This window comes from Parasteatoda tepidariorum, chromosome 6 (assembly GCF_982258835.1).
Source record: "Parasteatoda tepidariorum strain Cologne lab strain chromosome 6, Ptep-v5.0, whole genome shotgun sequence".
In the NCBI taxonomy this organism is placed as follows: Eukaryota; Metazoa; Arthropoda; class Arachnida; order Araneae; family Theridiidae; genus Parasteatoda; species Parasteatoda tepidariorum.
The window spans coordinates 20,910,691-20,929,839 of record NC_141760.1 but is presented as its reverse complement, the minus strand read 5'-3'; the positions used below and the strand labels follow the sequence as shown (position 1 = coordinate 20,929,839).

The 19,149-nt window shown below is 30.5% G+C and overlaps 1 protein-coding gene across 1 annotated transcript in view; it reads left to right on the top strand.

Moving 5' to 3' along the window:
- The window catches only part of LOC107436844 (cGMP-inhibited 3',5'-cyclic phosphodiesterase 3A), a 605,033-nt gene that overhangs the window by 349,433 nt on the left and 236,451 nt on the right, over positions 1–19,149 (top strand). The window lies entirely within an intron of this gene.

Genomic DNA, 19,149 nt, shown 5'->3' with positions numbered 1-19,149 from the left:
CCTTGGTTAGTCAGATGGCAAGGGGAATCTAACCCATAATCCGTCTACCACTGAGGATATTTTACGTTAGCGCTGTGGTCAGTGCAAGCAGGATGCAGAATTCGTACCGAATAGCAATAGGATTCGAACCCGGTTCACCTCATTGGAAGGCGGAAGCTCGATCCCCTGAACCATCACGACTCAACTATATTTTATTGACCTATTATTATAACTAGCCATCTGCAGCGATAAGCTGGTTTTCTTAGCATATACCCAGTGTTTCACGGCTCTACATTGTTTTCCGCCTTCAAGGAGTCGCCGTTTCATTGCTCTATTTTTATTCTTCTGAATTAATGGGATTGGTATTTTAAAAAGAAATCCAAGGGATGGAAAAATTTCTGGTACGGAATTTTTTTTCGCATTTGCCGTTACGAACTTATCTCTACATGATTTCACAATGACCTTGATAGCTTGACTTTTTTTTTCTAATCAATTTGAAAATTTTGCCTTCATTATATTGCATCAAATTTAATTTTTCAAGAAATGTGATTTATAAAATATCTCACTTCAGAAATGCTTCATTGATCATGATTCGTAAGAAGACAATAAGCATATCAACGAGAACCAAACATATATGAAACATAAAGAAAATCCAAATACACTTATGTAAGGAGTCATTCACTTTCTATATCATATGGGCAGGGAAAAAAATGGAATATTTAAAGCGAGGAGGAAAGTGTTCCATCGAAAAAAAGCTGCTTGTTATATTCAATATATTAGCAAAATTCAAAATTGGTTTGCATATACGCTCTTGCATACCACTAACGAATCCTAAGAAAGCAATAAATATATTCCAAGAAACATTACAATTTAATTACTCAAAAACTAAACAGAAATTTAAACAAAGTAAGGAGTAAAAAAATAGATACTCAAATATAATGAAACTTTAGAAGTTCGTGACAAATCCGCTTCCTTGTATACTCTCCGAGAAAAACATTTCGTCAAAATGACGAAATACGTATCGTCACTTTTTCGAGGAAATAAATTTCATCAAAATTAAAGAAAGATTTCGTCATTCTATTCATTTCCATCCCTTTAAAAATGCGTCACGTAGTGTCTAATGTAACTAACTTTTCAAACAATCACTTCATCGTGAGTACCATATACGTGGATCAATGCCACCCCTACAACACGAGAAGGATATATAGAACAAAAAGATAAATTAAACCTATGTCCGAAATGGGATTCGAACTCAGGATGTTCCTGGTAAGAGTCCTTGACCACCATTCTGGCCGCTCGGCTTGTTTAATCACTTTGCATCGTCTAATCTTTATCCTAGTTTTGTCATTCTAGTTAACAATTGCCCCCAATGCACTACAGCAAGGTTTCGAGTTGAGGAAATATTTTCGTTATATGTTTGAAAATTCGCGTTTTGTTTCAAACCACGTGAGATTTCTTGACGAAACGATTCTCAAAAGTAACTAAATACAGTTCAGGGATAGCTAAATCGTCAAATGCCAGAGTTTTAGAGAGAGTGTATTCATTTGAAATCATAAAAGATCAAAAGATAATAATTCTACCGCTAATAATTATAATTTAGTTAAAATTAAGCTGGGTAAAAAATTGCTAAACTTTGAAATAAAATAACTCAAAAACTAATGTTCTCTTATCTACATTACTTTTAGGCTGCCACCTTCCACTTTATCATACGGCAAGACTTAGTAAACCTTATTCTAAAGTTACTAAATAATTACATTTTTATCTTTTTCAGTCATAAGGGCTGAGAAAAAGTAAAGTTTTTTTTTAGTTATTGTTTTACATCAAAAAATCCGAAAAAAAACATTAACATAAACAATTTAATTATTTCAAAACTAATTAGAAATTTCAACAAGGTGAGATGTCTTTCTTATTTTAAATCATAAAATTGCAAAAGAAAAATAAATAAATATAAAGGTTTTTGCTGTACTGTAAACTAAACTACGTGGGGCAAAAAAGTCCAAATTTGACAAAAACCAAATTTGACTCAATATATAATAACAATATCAATAATAAAAATGGGCAAAATTTTGGATTATTTCGTTAAAAATAAGTTCTGAGTTATAGTTATGAGAGGTAATTTTCGAGAAAATTTTCGGAAATAGTGGCAATGCCAACAAAAAGCATTAGTTTTTTTTCTTTAAAATAAAAAAAGGAGAAATATTCTATAATAAAGGAGTCAAACTTTAAGTTTTTATATATGATTTATTCTCTTTATGTAAGAGTTGTAAGATTTATTTGAATTACAGTTTGTTACCTATATTGTTGTCTATATTCCCTATAATTGTTTATATTTATTTATTTTTCTAACTCTCTGAATCTCTGTATTTATAGAATAAGTTTTGGAGCAATACATCGCATTATGACATGTTATACATTTAAAAATAAACTCACTTTTAATTATTAAATTATAAGTTATTTGGATAAAATTTAAAGAAAAAATACTTTTTAGATAAAATTAGTTTTTAGAATTTTTTTTTATTTCTTCTATTCTAATAACATTTATATGCAATGTCATGTAAATAAATCATAGCATATAACGTTAAATTACAGAGGCCTTAGTTCTAACTGCAGAAACTAAATTTAACACTAAAATTGTTTCCTTTTTACCCTTGTAAGTAGATTTCAAATTTCACATGAAACATTTTTACAGTTTTCAAGCACTTATAGTATAAATTATTAATAAACAAAACGATCTTATTCAAGGTGCTCAATAGTTTAATAACGGAATCAAATGCAATTTGCATATTATCTCCTTAATTGAAATAATAAAATCATGTGCTACCGTTGAAATTTTTGTTAGTATTGAATTGAATAACAAGTACTGAGATATTTGAATAATGAGTAATCCTTACAGCTGTCTTACTTTTTTTTCTGTAACATTTAAATCTTAAATATGTCTTTAATATGTTAATTGCATGCGTAATAATTTTTAAATAGTTTAAAAGGTTTTGTTAGAATTATTGCTCTGTATAACAGAGTCATTATACGAGAATCACGAACATAGCTGGTATATCATCTTTCGCTTTAATCCAGAGGCAAATGTCAGCAGTGATTAGACAGTGGGCGTTAAGTGCTTTTAATGTGAGAGTGCTGTTAGTAAAATGAATATTGCCCTTCAAACGATCGAAAACCATTCCAGAATATAGAATTCTGACTTAACTAGATTTGAAATAGTCTTGGCATTAGGTGAACCTTACTGTTCGGAAATATTTATAAAATTCTTTGACGAATTAATTCAAATTAGATTGAGCAACACAGTTTCAAAAAGTTCCGAATGAATTCTATGGACTAAACTCGAAAAGGACAAGACCTGAATTTTTTCTTCTATTATGCTTGGGTCTTTTATATATATACACAGTCCAGTCACATTAATGTGACCACCACCTACTTTCGACGTCAACGTGAAATAACCAATCACAGAGTGCAGATGGCAGCACACTACAATGCAGTGTATATATTGGATGTCCTAGGGCATCGAAAAGCATATTAGTCGTTGGCGCAATGCAGAAACGTAGCGATTTATCCGACGTCCAAAAGGGCACGATTATTGGCTTTCGGACCAAGTGTGGAAGCATTTCGGAAACGACCGATTATGTGAACTGTTTGCGTGCCACCGTGGTAAAAGTATACCGTGCATGGCAAAATGGCACTATACAAAACAAGAAGGTGGCACGTGTGGTGCACCACGGGCCAAAGATGGCAGAGGCGAACGAAGGCTACGGAGATGTGTTCAGACGAATAGACGTGCAACTGTTGAGTAACTGACAGCCCAGATGAACCAAGAGGCTACAAAGAGTGTATCCTCAACAACTGTTCAGCGAACGTTGCTGCGCATGGGCTTACGCAGCAGACGCCTGGTCAATGCACCTATGCTGACTGCTGTTCATCGGAGACGAAGGCTGGAATTTGCACGCCAGTACCGCAACTGGACGTCCACAGAGTGGCAACAGGTGGCTTTTTCCGATAAATCACATTTTATGCTCCATGGGACAGATGGACGTTGGCGTATACGGCGTGAAACGTCTGAAAGCAAACACCATGCAACAATTGCCGGAAGGCTGCAGGCTGGATGAGGGAGCGTTATGGTTTGGGGAATGTTTTCCTGGCATTCACTGGGTGCACTCATCATTGTGGAAGGCACGGTAATCAGTACAAGTACGTATCCGTCCTTGCGGACCATGTCCACCCTTACATGCAAATGATTTTTCCTCAGAATGATGTCATCTACCACCAGGACAATGCAAGGTGTCATACAGCTAGCAGTGCATGTGCGTGGTTCGAAGAGCACCAGGAAGAATTTACCGTGGTCCCCTGGCCAGCAAACACACCGGATTTAAACCCAATCGAGAATCTGTGGGGCCACCTCGATCGGATTGTTCGCGCCATGGATCCTCAACCGCGTAATCTAGCGCAACTGGCCACGGCACTGGAGTCGGCATGGCTCAACATCCTAGTGAACACTTTCAGAAACCTAATTGACTCTCTTTCTGCATGTCTCGTAGCGGTTAGCTCTGCCAAAGGTGGTTATTCTGGCTTTTGACAGGTGGTCACATTAATGTGACTGGACTGTGTATATATGTGTAATGTGATGTCTTAATCCGCTTAGGGTTGCATTTCAAACTTGCTTATCTTTATATCAAAGTAAAAAGTCTTAAAATGTCTAAAAAGCTATTTAATCTATGGCTTCATAAAAAAAAGTTTTCTTTAATCTTTGCTTTACTGAGATTAGAGATAGTTTTTACTCGTACTTGATCAGATACATCTAGAAAATATTACTTAAGTTTAATAGTAGCATGAAATAATAAACCATTGTTATAAATGTAATTAAATGTAATAAAAATAATAACATATATAACATGATAATTAATATTATGCTATAAATATCTATTATTATAAAGGGAAAAATTTGTGCATCTATCTGTGTGTTTCTTTTAAAAATCCAGACTAGTTATTGAACTGTACTGATATTTGAATTTGTGCAGTAAATTAAAGGATTATTTTAGCTCCCAATTAAAAAAATCAATCTAAATTTTCCATGAAACAGTTATAATTTCATTCCTAAAATAAGGTAAAATAACCGATTTTCTGTCTGTCCATCCAAATAACAGAAATGTTCATGTTTAGGAACATTTCTTTGCCTTTACTGTTTTTTAGTCCTTTTAAATTTAATGGTTAAAAAAACAGTTAATATTATGTGGTTTTGTAACCATTTGCAACACGATTGGTTTCAAGGCAATAAAAATTAAATTTAACTGGAAGTTGAAGTCAGGTTATGTTAGACTTTTAGTTATGTGATGGACATTGGAGAAAGGTTGCGGTTGAATTGTCTTCTCTCAAGTGAATCATTGAATGAGGGGTAATTATGGTTTATCTAATGACGCCATCTATAGTGAGAAATGAGAAATACTAGACATTTTTGTGTTATGCAGCTCTTTGGTGGTATCTATGCGTGAATGATAGTCTCCTATACCAATAACTACTGATAAACTATTGATTTTGTATACAGTCACTCATAGAGGAGTGCAGGACACTAGTAAATTCTCATGTGTCGTATGAACGGTGGAATTAATTTGGTGTCATCTCTGATTTTTGAACTCATGTCCAGCCGGTGATGAGACTGACAGATTCGCCCTCTCAGCTAAAGTAAATACGCCAGCTGCCAAGAACTAAGTGGCTTCATAAGGTGACCACCTTACACTTATTGCTATAAGATTATTAAGCATTCAATAATGGAAAATAAAAAGCTCTCAGCTTTTAAAGAACGTGTGCTCGATTCTCGTTGTTCGAGAGCTTTCTTGACGATGATGAAAGTCTGGTTGTTGATTATCTGGTTATTCTTGTATTAGGTGAAAACAGTCAATAAATGACTTTTCAAACAGTTAATAGTTTGAATACCATCTTTTTATGGATATTTGACTGTGTTGGGTAAATATAATAAAGCATCAAGTAAATAAATTGTTATTTAAGCATTTTTCCGAAAAAAATTAAAAGTGTAAATCATTTGGGTGAGACTTTTTTAAAAAAAATTTTTTTTCTCGTAGATTTTAAATTAACCATTGAATATTTTTTTCAAAAAAAAAAATATCGTCTACAGTTTAATAATATTGCTAACAAATGTGCAATGAGGGAGAGATCACGATCACTAATGAGAAATTACAAAAACATATATAATAAATGCTAATGCTAAACCAATGTGAGAAACGTATTTTTCAAGCGTCTCTCCTGAACAAGCTAAGTGAAATTTTTGTGAGATTTTTAGGAAGAGTAGGGACAAAATTTACCCCTTTCAGTTCTTGTCTAAATCTCAAAACTATAGCACCAGGGTTGTAAAGTTATAAGAAAGACATTGACAAACATGGACAACTCTCATTTTATGTGTCAGGTCAGCTTTTTTCAATGTGATATTCGTGTTCAGGGTTCTTAGGTGTCCTGATATACCTGATTAAAAATAATTTGTTCTTATTTTGTCCTAAATTTTGGCTTTTTGCTCTGATATTTCTGAATTATGGGATTTTCAAGATTCGTGGAACATTTCATTTTCCATGAATACAAAAGCGGATTTTACAATTATCAATTTGAAGGATCAGAAGATTTCGATTTCCAATCCAACGTCCTTTTATTTTATTCCTGATTTTATACAAATAAAATATGCGTCTTTTTATATGAATAAATTTTACGTTTTTAAATTACATATTTTTCTTATTGATTTTTATTTTGTTCCTGATTATTTAACCGATATTCTTGAATATTTAAACGATATTCCTGATTACTTAATCTATATTCCTGATTATTTAATTGATATTCCTGATTTTTCTAAATTATGTGATTTTTCTGATTTTGGAATATTCAATTTCCATGCAAACAAAGTGAATTTTAAAATAATCTATTTGAAGAATCAAACGATTTGGATTTCCAATCCAACATTTTTTATTTTTTTATTTTAATAATTAATGCTTGTAAAAATAAAAATTCGATATTAGGAGTAATCAACCGCTTATGTACAGAATTAAGGCACGTAGACTTTTCCGCAGGATTGATCGTTTCGAAGTTTTGGAGAATTCAGTCACTTTTGAAGTAAATACTCGATTAACAATTATCATCTTTAAATTGTTATGGGGATGAACTCAGGTATGTCATATGATTATTTATTATTTTCAGCAAATGAAATAATAATTCTTTTAGGGTGAAGTTTAAGAGTCTCAAAATTATTGATTCATATCTTTCATGTAATTTTACAAATAAACAAATTACAATCAACAACACAGCGATCATATCATAGAATTTTTTAAAGTTGAATTGAGGTATCACCTCTTAAATTAATTACGGTGGTTTTGTTATTGAAATCTTTCTTTAAAATTATTTGATTTAGGAAGCCTTGAATTCGATTCAAAATTTAATTAAATATTGGTGTAAGGTAACATTGCCTAATTTTACAGTAATTATTTTTTTAATGCAAGTGTACTATAAAAATTTTCAATACATCGATCTCAAATTGTTGTGAGATGCTCAGAGCTCTATTAATAAGGCAAAACAGGAAACTGTTGAAACTTTCAGTCGTGAATAAAGTATTAAGGAGACCGGAAAGTAAAGTCGTTGCGGTACATTTGATATTTGTTATCAAGATTTTATTTTGAATCAATAATGTATTCAACCTCGTTATCAACAAGATTTCAATGCTGGATCGAAAGTAATCTGAAAATGAATCGAAATTTATCGAAAAAAAATTAATTGGTTTTTAAGACTAACGATTATTTAATGAGCCAAAACGACTTTACCTTCCGGTCCCCCTAACAATTGTGAAATAATATGTGCGATAAGATTTACTTTTATTATACTTAATTAGTACAAATTATATGTTTTTAGTTAGTCATTTACACAATTTAAAATTATTCAAGTATATATGTATGTGTATACACTGTTCCAAAAATTGTCATATTTGTAATTAATTAATTTTTTTCCTTGAAAAAATTGTTGTCCCACTTTTTTTCTTCCATCCACTACGAAGTCTGAATATGTTATTCATGATAGTGCACTTTTATCTAAGAAGCAATTCTCTGCTAAAAAATATTATTGTTAGAAAGTTTCAAGATATGTCAATTTTATTTTCATTTATTTTAGCGTTGCCTAAGTTTTATTCAACTTTAAAAAGTAAGATTTAAAGCATTATTTTATTTTTTACGTAAACAAACCAGAAGAACCAGTTTAATAGCTTCGTATTAAAATTATTGCATGAAATTAAATATATTTTGGAGATATTTTAATTATGCACCGATCTTGTCAAAATCTTTAACTTTCTTGTCATAAACTTTAGCATGATAATGTCAAGAAAAAATCTCGAGAAAAAAAATAATAAAATCACAGGCATATTAATCTTGTTTTATCCCTCTTGCTTCTTGAAAGTTAATAATATTTTTTTGTAAATGTTTCCTAACACATGACGCTGCTTAGAGATTAAAAATTAATGAAATCTTCCTTTTATCGTATTAAGATCAATATTTTTTGTTTTGATCCCTTACTTTCTGGCAGAATTACAACATAGCATAAACCTTACAGAAAGGAAAGTTTGGATATGCTACCTATAATTTAAAATATAAAAAGAAGTTTGTTTTTAATTTATTATTATTATTATTTTAAAACAAGAAGCGTCAAAGAGATGGTCAGCTATCATTTATTTTTAACGTAGTGTTTATTCTAAGGGATTATGGAAAATTTTTTAAAAATAATTAGTCTCATGTTGAGTTATAGTTTAATTACTTGGGTTGCGCTAAACGCGGGTAATTTTACAGTAACATTTTTTGATTTACTATCCTTTAAATATAGCAAGTATAAAGTTACACTTTGAGAAGTTTATGTTTCTGGAGGTTTGGAATTATTATAGTAGATGCTCTCAAAATCCTTACATATTTGCATCTTTATATCGAGTAATTGATTCGTAATGACTGCATATCGGTAAGCTTTCTATGTAAATTAGTCAAAAGTTTTTAAAATCCAATGTAAGCTTAGTGCACTTTATTCAAAATATGTTGCTTTTATGGTTATTTATACTTTTTGATATTTTATAATTTGCTACTAATTATCTTTCATCATACATTTTATCAATAGTTGATCAAATTTTATACTTGAAAAATGTGGAGCCATTTTTTACTTTGTCTAATGTCTCGGTTTAAGGTGACAAAAACTGAGAATAAGATTTTAAGAAAAAAGATTATATTTCGTAATTAGCTATTTATTATTATAGTTAAATTGTTTTAATTTTAACTATGTAGAATTGTACATCTTATATACCTATATTTACTTTATACATGTGGAACTATACACCTATGAACAAATGAACCAGTAAATTAAAGTATATTATGCGTGTTTTTATTTGACCAATGTTAATAGTAGATTAAAATTTTAAACTTAAAAACTAAAAACAAGTAAATTTTTTCTTTCAAGTTTCCATTTTCACAAATTCTTAAAAGAAATTACAAAGTCTTAACTTGCTGTAAAATGATTAAAATCTAAAACTGAAAAAAAGATTATGTTATTTGTCGCGCAATTAGCTTTGTTGCTTTTATTTTTAACACAAATTTATTTTGAAATTCTTCAAGTCGTTGACTATTATTTAATATAGTAATTATGTTTGAAAGTTCATTGTAGTAATTGTTTGCAATTAGTAATTTACTCTTGTATTTGCATACAATGCACTGCGAAAAAAAGAGTGGTCAAAATTTTCAGAAAATGGTAAAATTTACGTTTCGGGCTTGGGAACACCAAAAAGAATGGTAAGTTTTATCGAAGAGCTATGGTAATGATTTTAGGAAAAATATAAATTAAATTTTGTATTGTAATTTGTGATAAAATTTGATAAATATGATGATATTTTGCAATTTTATTATGATACTTTAGAGCATGGCAAAAAATAATTTGTTCTGTTGAATTTTCTTTTAAGTTTTGCATTTTTTACGAAATGTGTGGCAATAAGAACTATAATTTTTGAAAACCAGAATTACCGGCGAACCATTACCCTATAAATGGTTTAATTATTGCATATTTAGGTTTTATTACCAGAATTATGGTTTTTTCTTACCAGAAATATATTTATCTTAGAGAAGGGTACTTTTACCGTAATATTTTTTGCCCATTTTAAAGTATAAAACGTTGCATATTTTTCTTACTTTAAGAATTGTGAATGTTTTTAAATAAAAATTGAAACTAATATACTTATTTAAGTAAATAATGAAATGGAATTAAAATCCTTTTTTTTTTCAAGCAATTCATGACTATAACAAATACACTCTCAAATTTTTAATTACACGAAAACAAAACTTCCCTTTTAAATTATAATTTATAATTTTACTTAAAAGCTATGGGTCTGAAACTAATTTAACACATTCTTTTTGAACAAATGCTTTCGTTTAAAATGGGATTAACAGTTTTCTAGGATAGGAAACACATTTCAAAATGAAATATTTAAAAGCAGATTTTATTTATTTATCGTAAACAATTGCATTCTTTTTATTTTCAACTGTCTATAAACTTCTGAGTACATAAAATATTTAATATTACATAAATCTTTTCCATTCGTAAAATGGAGATTATTGCTCTGTGCCTTTCAGATAAATTCATATTTTTATATGAATTTATCCGAAGCTTCTGTTTAAAAATTGCGAGAATCTGGCTTTAAGCTGAAAGCTGAAAGCTGAGAAGCTGAATTGGGAACGATTTTTTTTTTGATAAATAAAACATGAAAAAAATCTAATTATATATATTTCTTTTTTGCACTCGACTGCAAGTCTTTATCGCGTTTTTAATAAAGAATTAAAATATAAAGCGTGTAAGCTGCTCTTAGCTTGAAAGGGTAAACGTACAATGTGACAAATTGCAGGGTTAAACGAGAATAGTTCTTATCAGACTAGATCATCAATATCATCAAACGAGAAAATTTCAAATCAGCAAACAACTATATTATATTTTAATTATCATTATGCAGGTTCAATGATAAAAATTTTAATCACTGTTGCTAATGTTCATTAAAAAATGAGTATTTTTGTGCTGTTACGCTTTTTAAGTGAAATGAGAAAAGTGTGCTTTAAGAGCAAAAAAAAAAAGTTTTAAGTCGATAATGAAGTTCGTAATATTGAAAGAATACGTAGGAAATATACCACCATGCATGTTGTTTTATAAAAACAAAATTATTGTTTTGCTACTTCAAATTTTTCTATTGCATGTCGTTAATTTTGATATTTTGTTATTTCAATAATTTATTATTGACAAAATTCTATTTTCAAGAAAAATAATTGGTTTTAAAGATATTTGTAATTGTTTTAAATTCTGATAGTTCTGATAATTTTACACTGGAACATATCCTAAATAGGTTAAGCGCAGCGAGCATGGTGTGCTAAGCAAACTATGAAAGATTTAATAAAAAAATTTGATAAATTTTGAATTAATATAATTTGATAAGCGTGGTAAAGTTTGATAACTTTATCATGATAACTTAGGTCATGGCAGGAAAATCATTTATTCATGTTATTATTTTTTTATCCTTATTATATTTTATTATATTTTATGATATTATTATCATATTTTATTTTCAACTTTTCAGTTTTGTATTTTTTACCAAATATGTCATAATAAAAAGTATAATTTTTAAAACCATAACTTCCGGTAAAACGTTACTGTTTAAGCGGAAAAATTACCGAATTACTTAAATACTGTATATTTTGGTTTTATTACCAGAATTAAATTCTCTTTTTTTTCTTCTTTTTTTAAAATTTGGAATTGTTATTACTATAACACACGTTAATTTTACTAGAATTTTTTTTTCTTCTTTCATTTTTTCCTTAAATTTTTAAGTTTTAGATTTTTACATTTATTTGGGGCTAATAGGTGACGCTCAAAATATTATAATATAGTAATATATTTTATCTTCACGTATGGTTTTATCGGCAACGTAGATTTTATAACAAGTTTCTAAGTACAGTTGTAGGTACGGCTTGTTGATCTCATCTGGGTTTCGAGCTGCTTATACTTTTGTAATTCTGTTGTGTTAATTAAATAAAGGGTGTACTTAGTTTTAATTTGACTATTCTATTATTTTCTCTACCCTTTGCATTTTTACACTACTTCGGGGACTAATTTGAAGCACTAAGAGTAATGCGGATACTGGGTTAAACGTTGAAACAACTCTCTAATTAAATACCAGGTGTCATGAAAATGATTGACATTTTTGAAAAACAAAAGACATTGTTGCTTTTACTAAATGTTACAAAAAAGCAGTGTCTATAGTTTTAAAATATATATTTATGTAACGACAACTATTAACAAAATTAGAAGTTGCTTTTACTAAATGTTACAAAAAAGCAGTGTTTATAGTTTTAAAATATATATTTATGTAACGACAACTATTAGCAAAATTAGAACCTCCCTACCTCTCCAAAACGTGTGGAAATGCATTTCACCCTGATTTGTCTCTCGGCTACTGTGATTTTTCTTCTTCAGTTTTCAATCTTTTTTCTCTCTCGGTTTTTGTTGATTTTCCAGTTTTGTTTTTCATCTTTATTTTTCCATTTTTCGTTGGCAACTTTACGTTTTTCATTTCAAATCATTTTTGTTTCTTTGTATTCACTTCTGGCAAGTTTTGAAAATAGACGGCTATTTTCGGAGAGCTCAAAACATGTCAACTGTTATTGTTTATTTAATTTTGTAACAAATGAAGTTTCCAGTCAGGTAATTATGCCAGATATTTAGTAGAAGGCTATGTAACAATATTTTGATTTGCCAATTAAAAAAATTTACAAAATCGAATTTCTTGTGAATGATAAATTAAAAATAACATTATTAAAAATTTAAACCCTGCTGAAATGTTCGTAAATATGCTATTTTTCAGAAAAATCCAATCCGTGGTGAAGTAGATAAAAACAAGAATTCGTTGGCGTCGTTCCTTTTTTTTTTTTTTTTTTTTTTTTTTTTTTTTTAAATTTTCATTTTTCACTTTGGTCATGGTTAAGAACACGTTTGAGAACTCGAAATCAATAGATTATTCGATGTATATAAATCATTTTAAATTTCCTTCCCCGTTATTTATTTATTGTTTTGTTTCGTTTCTACATGAATGATTTTCGTTGAAATTGTCAATCCTAAATTTGCGTGACAGGCTTCCTGTCTCGATCCCTTCGTTCACATTCTCTTAAAAAAATACATTTTTAGTTACAGCAATTTTACCTAGACAGAAATTACGTTATAGAATTTTAATCCATTCCCGGGCTGACAATGTGGATACAAAAATATCAACAGGGGTAGATGTGCAGTGGCTTTGAAACTCTTCAGCGAATCATGACAGATTTTCGTAGTTTTCTTCCTCATTTAACGCAAATGTGGGTTGGTTCTATCAAATGTGTCCTTCTCAGAAGAGTTTTCTTATATTCTAGGTCAGATTTAAAATAGATAACGCACAATTTTCTATCATTTTGTGACGTAAAAAAGTCAATTGTCAATCGACCCATGTAACCATGTAACCTACCACCGTAACCATGTATCTTAACTTTCTCAATGATCAAAGGACGCCAATTGTCACACCTATATAGGGACTGATATTTTCTTCCTCATTCAGGTAAAATCAAAGAATAATACTTAATAGAACAGGTTAAATTATGATAAGAACAGGCAATAGAATAGATGGGTTGATTTGTTAATAGAACAGGCCTTGATACGAAGGTGCAGACAAATATTTACTTAGCAAAATTGTTTTTGTTTTTTTAAATTTTGTTTTATAACCGTCACTGAACAGCGGGCCCCATTTTGAGTGTACGACTACCAATGTTTAACACCATAATCTTGTAATTTTAAACCCAATCCGGAAAACAAGAGAACTCCTGGATTAAGTATTGGGAGAAATATAACTTCGTGGAGGAATTCTTAAAGGAATTTACCCGCATTTGCGTTACACGAAGAGGAAAGCAACGAAAATCTTTCACTGGTATCCTGTCGGCAGAGGGGCTGAAAATCATGATCCGCTTACCACTGAGAATATATATTTGAACGTCAGGGCTGTGGTCGGTGCGAGCTGGATACAGAATTCGTATCGTCTAGCCATCACTGGCAATCGAGCCCGGTTCTCCTCATTGGTAGTTCTATATTGACTGAGCCACCATGGTTCTAGAGTAGAGCCGGGATAGCCTGATTGGTAGGGCCCTGGGCTCATGTCCAAGCGGTCATAGGTTTGATCCACGCACTGATGCACGTTAAATCTGTCGGGTCACAAAATCCTCCAAGTTCTCATAACATATCATACCTCTAGGGGTGCTGATCCAGGTGTTTCCTTGTCTTCTGGATTGGTTCAAAATTACTAGGCAGTGAAATTGCTAGGATACGGAACATTAGTAGTTGCAAACCCAAAATTAGGTCAGCTGTTCAACGACGGTTATAAAAAAAAAGCTATGGAGTTGAACTTTGGTAGATGTAAATAGGCTGTTTAAAGCTCGGTGTTAAAGTAAAATAGAAAAATATCGGATTTATTTGACAAATTGCCATCATTATTATTTTTTTTACTGTGGCATACGAAATTTAATTAATTTTAATTTAAATAACGTTTAAAACATAGTTTAATTGAATCGATGGTAATTAATAAATTTAATAATAAAATGTTGCAGTGCCACGAAATATGCGATTTTTATTTTCTTTCACATGGAGACAGGGTAAACAAGCATTGAGACCTGTTGCTTATTCGGTCGATTCCATCGATCTCCGATTCCCGTGTTTTGTTCGAAAAGAGAAAAATCGCTAACCCAGAAAAGTTATTTGATTGTTGAATGCCTCTGCTAACAAGTTTTAAGAACGACTAACGATCCCCAATGGGTAGATCAACTCTAGTTTCTACTTAACATCACTTCGGTTTTATTCGTTCGCTTTGTTTATCTAATTCCTTAAAAAAAGGTTCAAGAGTTAAAGATTGTCCGAATGCATAAGACTTTGTGAACGCAAAAGATTAACTTGTCAATTTCGTTGTTTACTGTTTGCGTACAACAATATAAACTTATAAAATAGATTAGGAAGCATTTTTGAACAAAGTCTTGATGAAAAAACCAGGAAAAATGTTTGGTTGTCGTTTATATAAATACTAGATCTTGCCTAATTCGGGTGTAGGGATTTCAATTTTGAAATTAGTTTTGCTCTTAAATTTATAGATTTATTTTTAGTCTATTTTTTTGTCGAAATGTATAATTTAAGAAATGTTATATATAACTGGGTGCCGCATAAATTGTCAAAAAAAATTCTAGAGTACTTAGGGCGCACCATTAGGATTAAAACTGCATAGGAACTCATGTCTGAAAATGTTATAAGTAGCTAGGGGTGCTTTCCTATTCTGACGCGACTCAAAAACACGACGAAACGGTTCATAATAGGGGAAGCGCTCCTAGCGGCGTACGTTGTAATTTACCAGTATTGGTTCTTATGCTATTTTAATTCTGATGATTTGCTCTAACTCCCCTAGAATTTTGTCGCAATATTTAAGCGACCAGTTGTTATGTGTAATGTTTTTAAACTTTTACATTTCTGTGAAAAATAGACAAAAAATTTAAATTTCTTAAAAACCGGTATCTTGGAGAGAGAAGCGGAATATATTTAAAATCGAGGATACAAAAATATCTAAGATCTATTAAAAAATCTCATACAGCAGAAAACAAGAAAAAATTTGTTCCCTAGTGCTATCCTATAATGAAATTAGATACGTAACTCATTGGAAAAATAAGTAAACAAGTTTCATCTATAATAATACTAGTATAAGCTTAAAAGACATTAAAAATATTTTAATTAAGCTGGTATAATCTAATCAATCCTGAAATACTCAGGCTTCGACGTTATTGTTTTGGAAATTGGCGAAGACTAACTGAAGCAAATACGAAGGGCTGGAAATGAAAAATTACTAAATTTTAGAGTAAAAGAATGGGAGTTGCGTTTGATTCCTTAGTATCATCAGAAATATAACCTAGAATATGAATACTGAGTTATCAAAATGCTGACATTTTTTTATTTCTTATAAAACATTTGAAAAATGTTTCAATCCAGTTTATGTTATAAATTGTCTAACTCAAGTTTTTGTGACCAATGGAAAGTAAGACTTTAATATGTTTGTTCATATAATTTTGTTTTTAGGAACTTTATTTGTCCTCCATTAGACCACATAGAAAGAAAAAGTATTCGAGTACATACCTCTTATGTTTTAATTTCTTAAATTAAAAATAAATAAATAGAAAAAAAATCGAAAATTTAGATTTTTGTCAAATATTACTCCTACTGTTCTCCAAAAAAGAAGTTAAGAAAGAATCAATCAAATTCGAGAAAGAAATTTAACTTTTCTTTTAAAATTATATTTAGAAGAAGAGTTCTTGATATAGGAAAAAGGTTCCTAATGTAATACATTATTTTTAAAATAAATTACGATTAAAACATAACAATAATTATAATACTCAGTATTAATGTACCAAAAGTACATGTAGTAGGTGTAAACTGTTAGGAAGATGACAAATTTGTAATTCAAAAGCACTGAGGTGTTATCTAAAAAATAAAAGAAAGAAGACGTTTTAATAGCTAAAGTTAGCAAAGCTGTCCTATTATGCGGTAGTACCAAAATAGTATTAAAGGAGACAATCTGTCTGATTTTCTGTTAAATACGGAAGCACTAATTTTTAAAAGTTCCGGGCTTTTAGTCCATGACTTTTAGGTCATGGTCTTAGTCCGTGACTTTTTATAGACGATTTCGTGACAGAAACGAATATATAAAATAAAGTATTGACTCGTTTTTGACTAAAAATAATATATTTCAATAAAGAAATTTATAACTCAACAAAGGGAGTATTTCCAAACATCATCTATACTCAATCTAAGGTCAATAAAAGGCGTCTGTTTTCTCACATTTGTCTTCACACAACCTAATTTGAGACTTGGTTATTGTGTGCTAATTAAATTTCATCACTTAAACACTAAAAAATTTTTAAACAGACAAAGAATTTTTTTAAAGTTCTAACCTAAGTTTTATTATTATTTTTAGTAGCACTTTCAATTAGGAATAGAAGATAAATAACGTGGCAAAATATTTAAACAAAAATATTTTAAATCATATATTAGAATAAAAAGATATGGAAGAATTTACCCCGACCCGCCCTTATTTAGGGCATACGGGTAAATGTTTATTAAAATCAAAAAAAAAGAAAAAATATATCCAGAGAACAGTAGAAACATAAATTACATAAAATACACATCAGACATGGCAACAGCCCATGAACATGGCGGGCGTAGAACAGCTAAAATCATGTAAGGTGATAAACATTAAAACAGCAATATATTAAAAGTGTCAATTAAAAGAATAATTTAAAAGAGCAATTTAAAAGATAAACGTGCAAAAATTACAAGAGAACAATATTGTAAAACAATTAAAAGCATTACTATTAAAACCAATTAAATAGTACAAAAGTAAATAACAATAAATTGGAGCAAGTAAAAGAAGAATAGTTTATAAAAGACATAGTAAAAAAATGACACACCCAAGCTGGAAGGAACAAGTTCCGAGACATTAAGGACCGTCCCCCAATACATCCTCTAAAGTTTGTTTAATAATCTTTTTTATGATATTTCTACAAGTCAGGTTAGCATAGCATTGATGTTGGCCAATATTATTAAAGTTATTGCCCCGGATTGTCTGGAATTGAGAACAATTTATTAACAAATGATCAATAGATTGATATTCACCACAGTAATTGCATTCTGGAGTTTTGTGGAATAATTTATATTGGTGTTCTCCAAACACTCCATGGCCTGTTAAAAATTGATTGAGATAGAAGTTTGCTTGTAGTCTATTTAATTTCGGGTCTTTAAAAAATTTGAATGTCTGTCTCCCTTTCTCGGAACTCCGCCATTCCAGCCCCCAGCGCTTCATGCTATATAATTTAACCTGAGTTTTAATTTGGGCGATGGAGCTTGGGACCTCAAGGGCAACCCGGCAGAGATCGGTGGCTTTCTTAGCTGCTCGATCCGCCTCCTCGTTGCCTTGAGTATCTATATGAGCTTTAACCCAATTGCAGAGTATATTGGATCGCCATAATTGTTTAGTGTTTTCAACAATTTTTGAGCTTGATACTGGGTTTTGTAAGGCTTGCAACGAGGAAAGCGAATCAGTATAGATAGTGGTGTCTGGATATTCTTTTTTAGAGAGCCAGAGAAAAGCATTATTAATTGCCACCAACTCTGCCATGTAAACACTACTATTGTTTGAGATCCTGGTGGAGGTTGCCTCGATTAAAGTACCGTGCATTTTAGTAACAATGCCGAAGCCAGTTCTATATTCTGTGGCATCAGTAGCGGAGTCGGCAACCTCCATCCTTGATCCATCAGTAAAAATTTCAAGGCCGCTGTTTGTTGGGAGTGATCTACCGTAGGGAACGGAAATAAGTTTTGATGGGTGAATCCTAGTTGGTGGATCATCCATATGTGCTGTGAGGAGAATCTGCTGCATCTCTAAGTCAAAATCGTTAAGTCTCCAATTCCACTTAAGTCTTTTAATGCAAGTGTCCTCCAAAATCTTAAGAAGAATAAAAAGATATATATTAAAATAGAAAAATATATTAAAATATATTTTTATTAATATATTTAAAAAATATTGAATTCTTTTATAATAATATGTAAAAAATAAATTCAAATATATTATTAAAAATATGTTAAAATATATTAAAATGAAAAATATATATTAAAATATATCTATAAATGGTATTAATCAAACTTATCAATTATAAAAGGTGATAGGCTTAAATGTAATTGGTGAGACCAAAACGATCTGCGAGTTTTTCGCTAATTATCATTACTTGTCACTTAAGCAATAATGTTACAAAATGGCAATCTGTGAGCATCTGTCAGTCAATTCATTCCAGATTTTAAAAGTGATGCTTAAAGTAGGGACTGATCGCAAATGGCTACTTTTTGTCAATTTCATAGAGCTAAGGAACTGTGGTAAATGATCCACTATGTTTGCGTATGCAGGCAATAAATTTATTGGTAATAGTATATTTTTTTCACGGATTTATCTTTTTGTATTGCATGGAACTATGATTTACCTTGAATGAAAACGTGTCTCAATTTTAAACCGTATTGAGG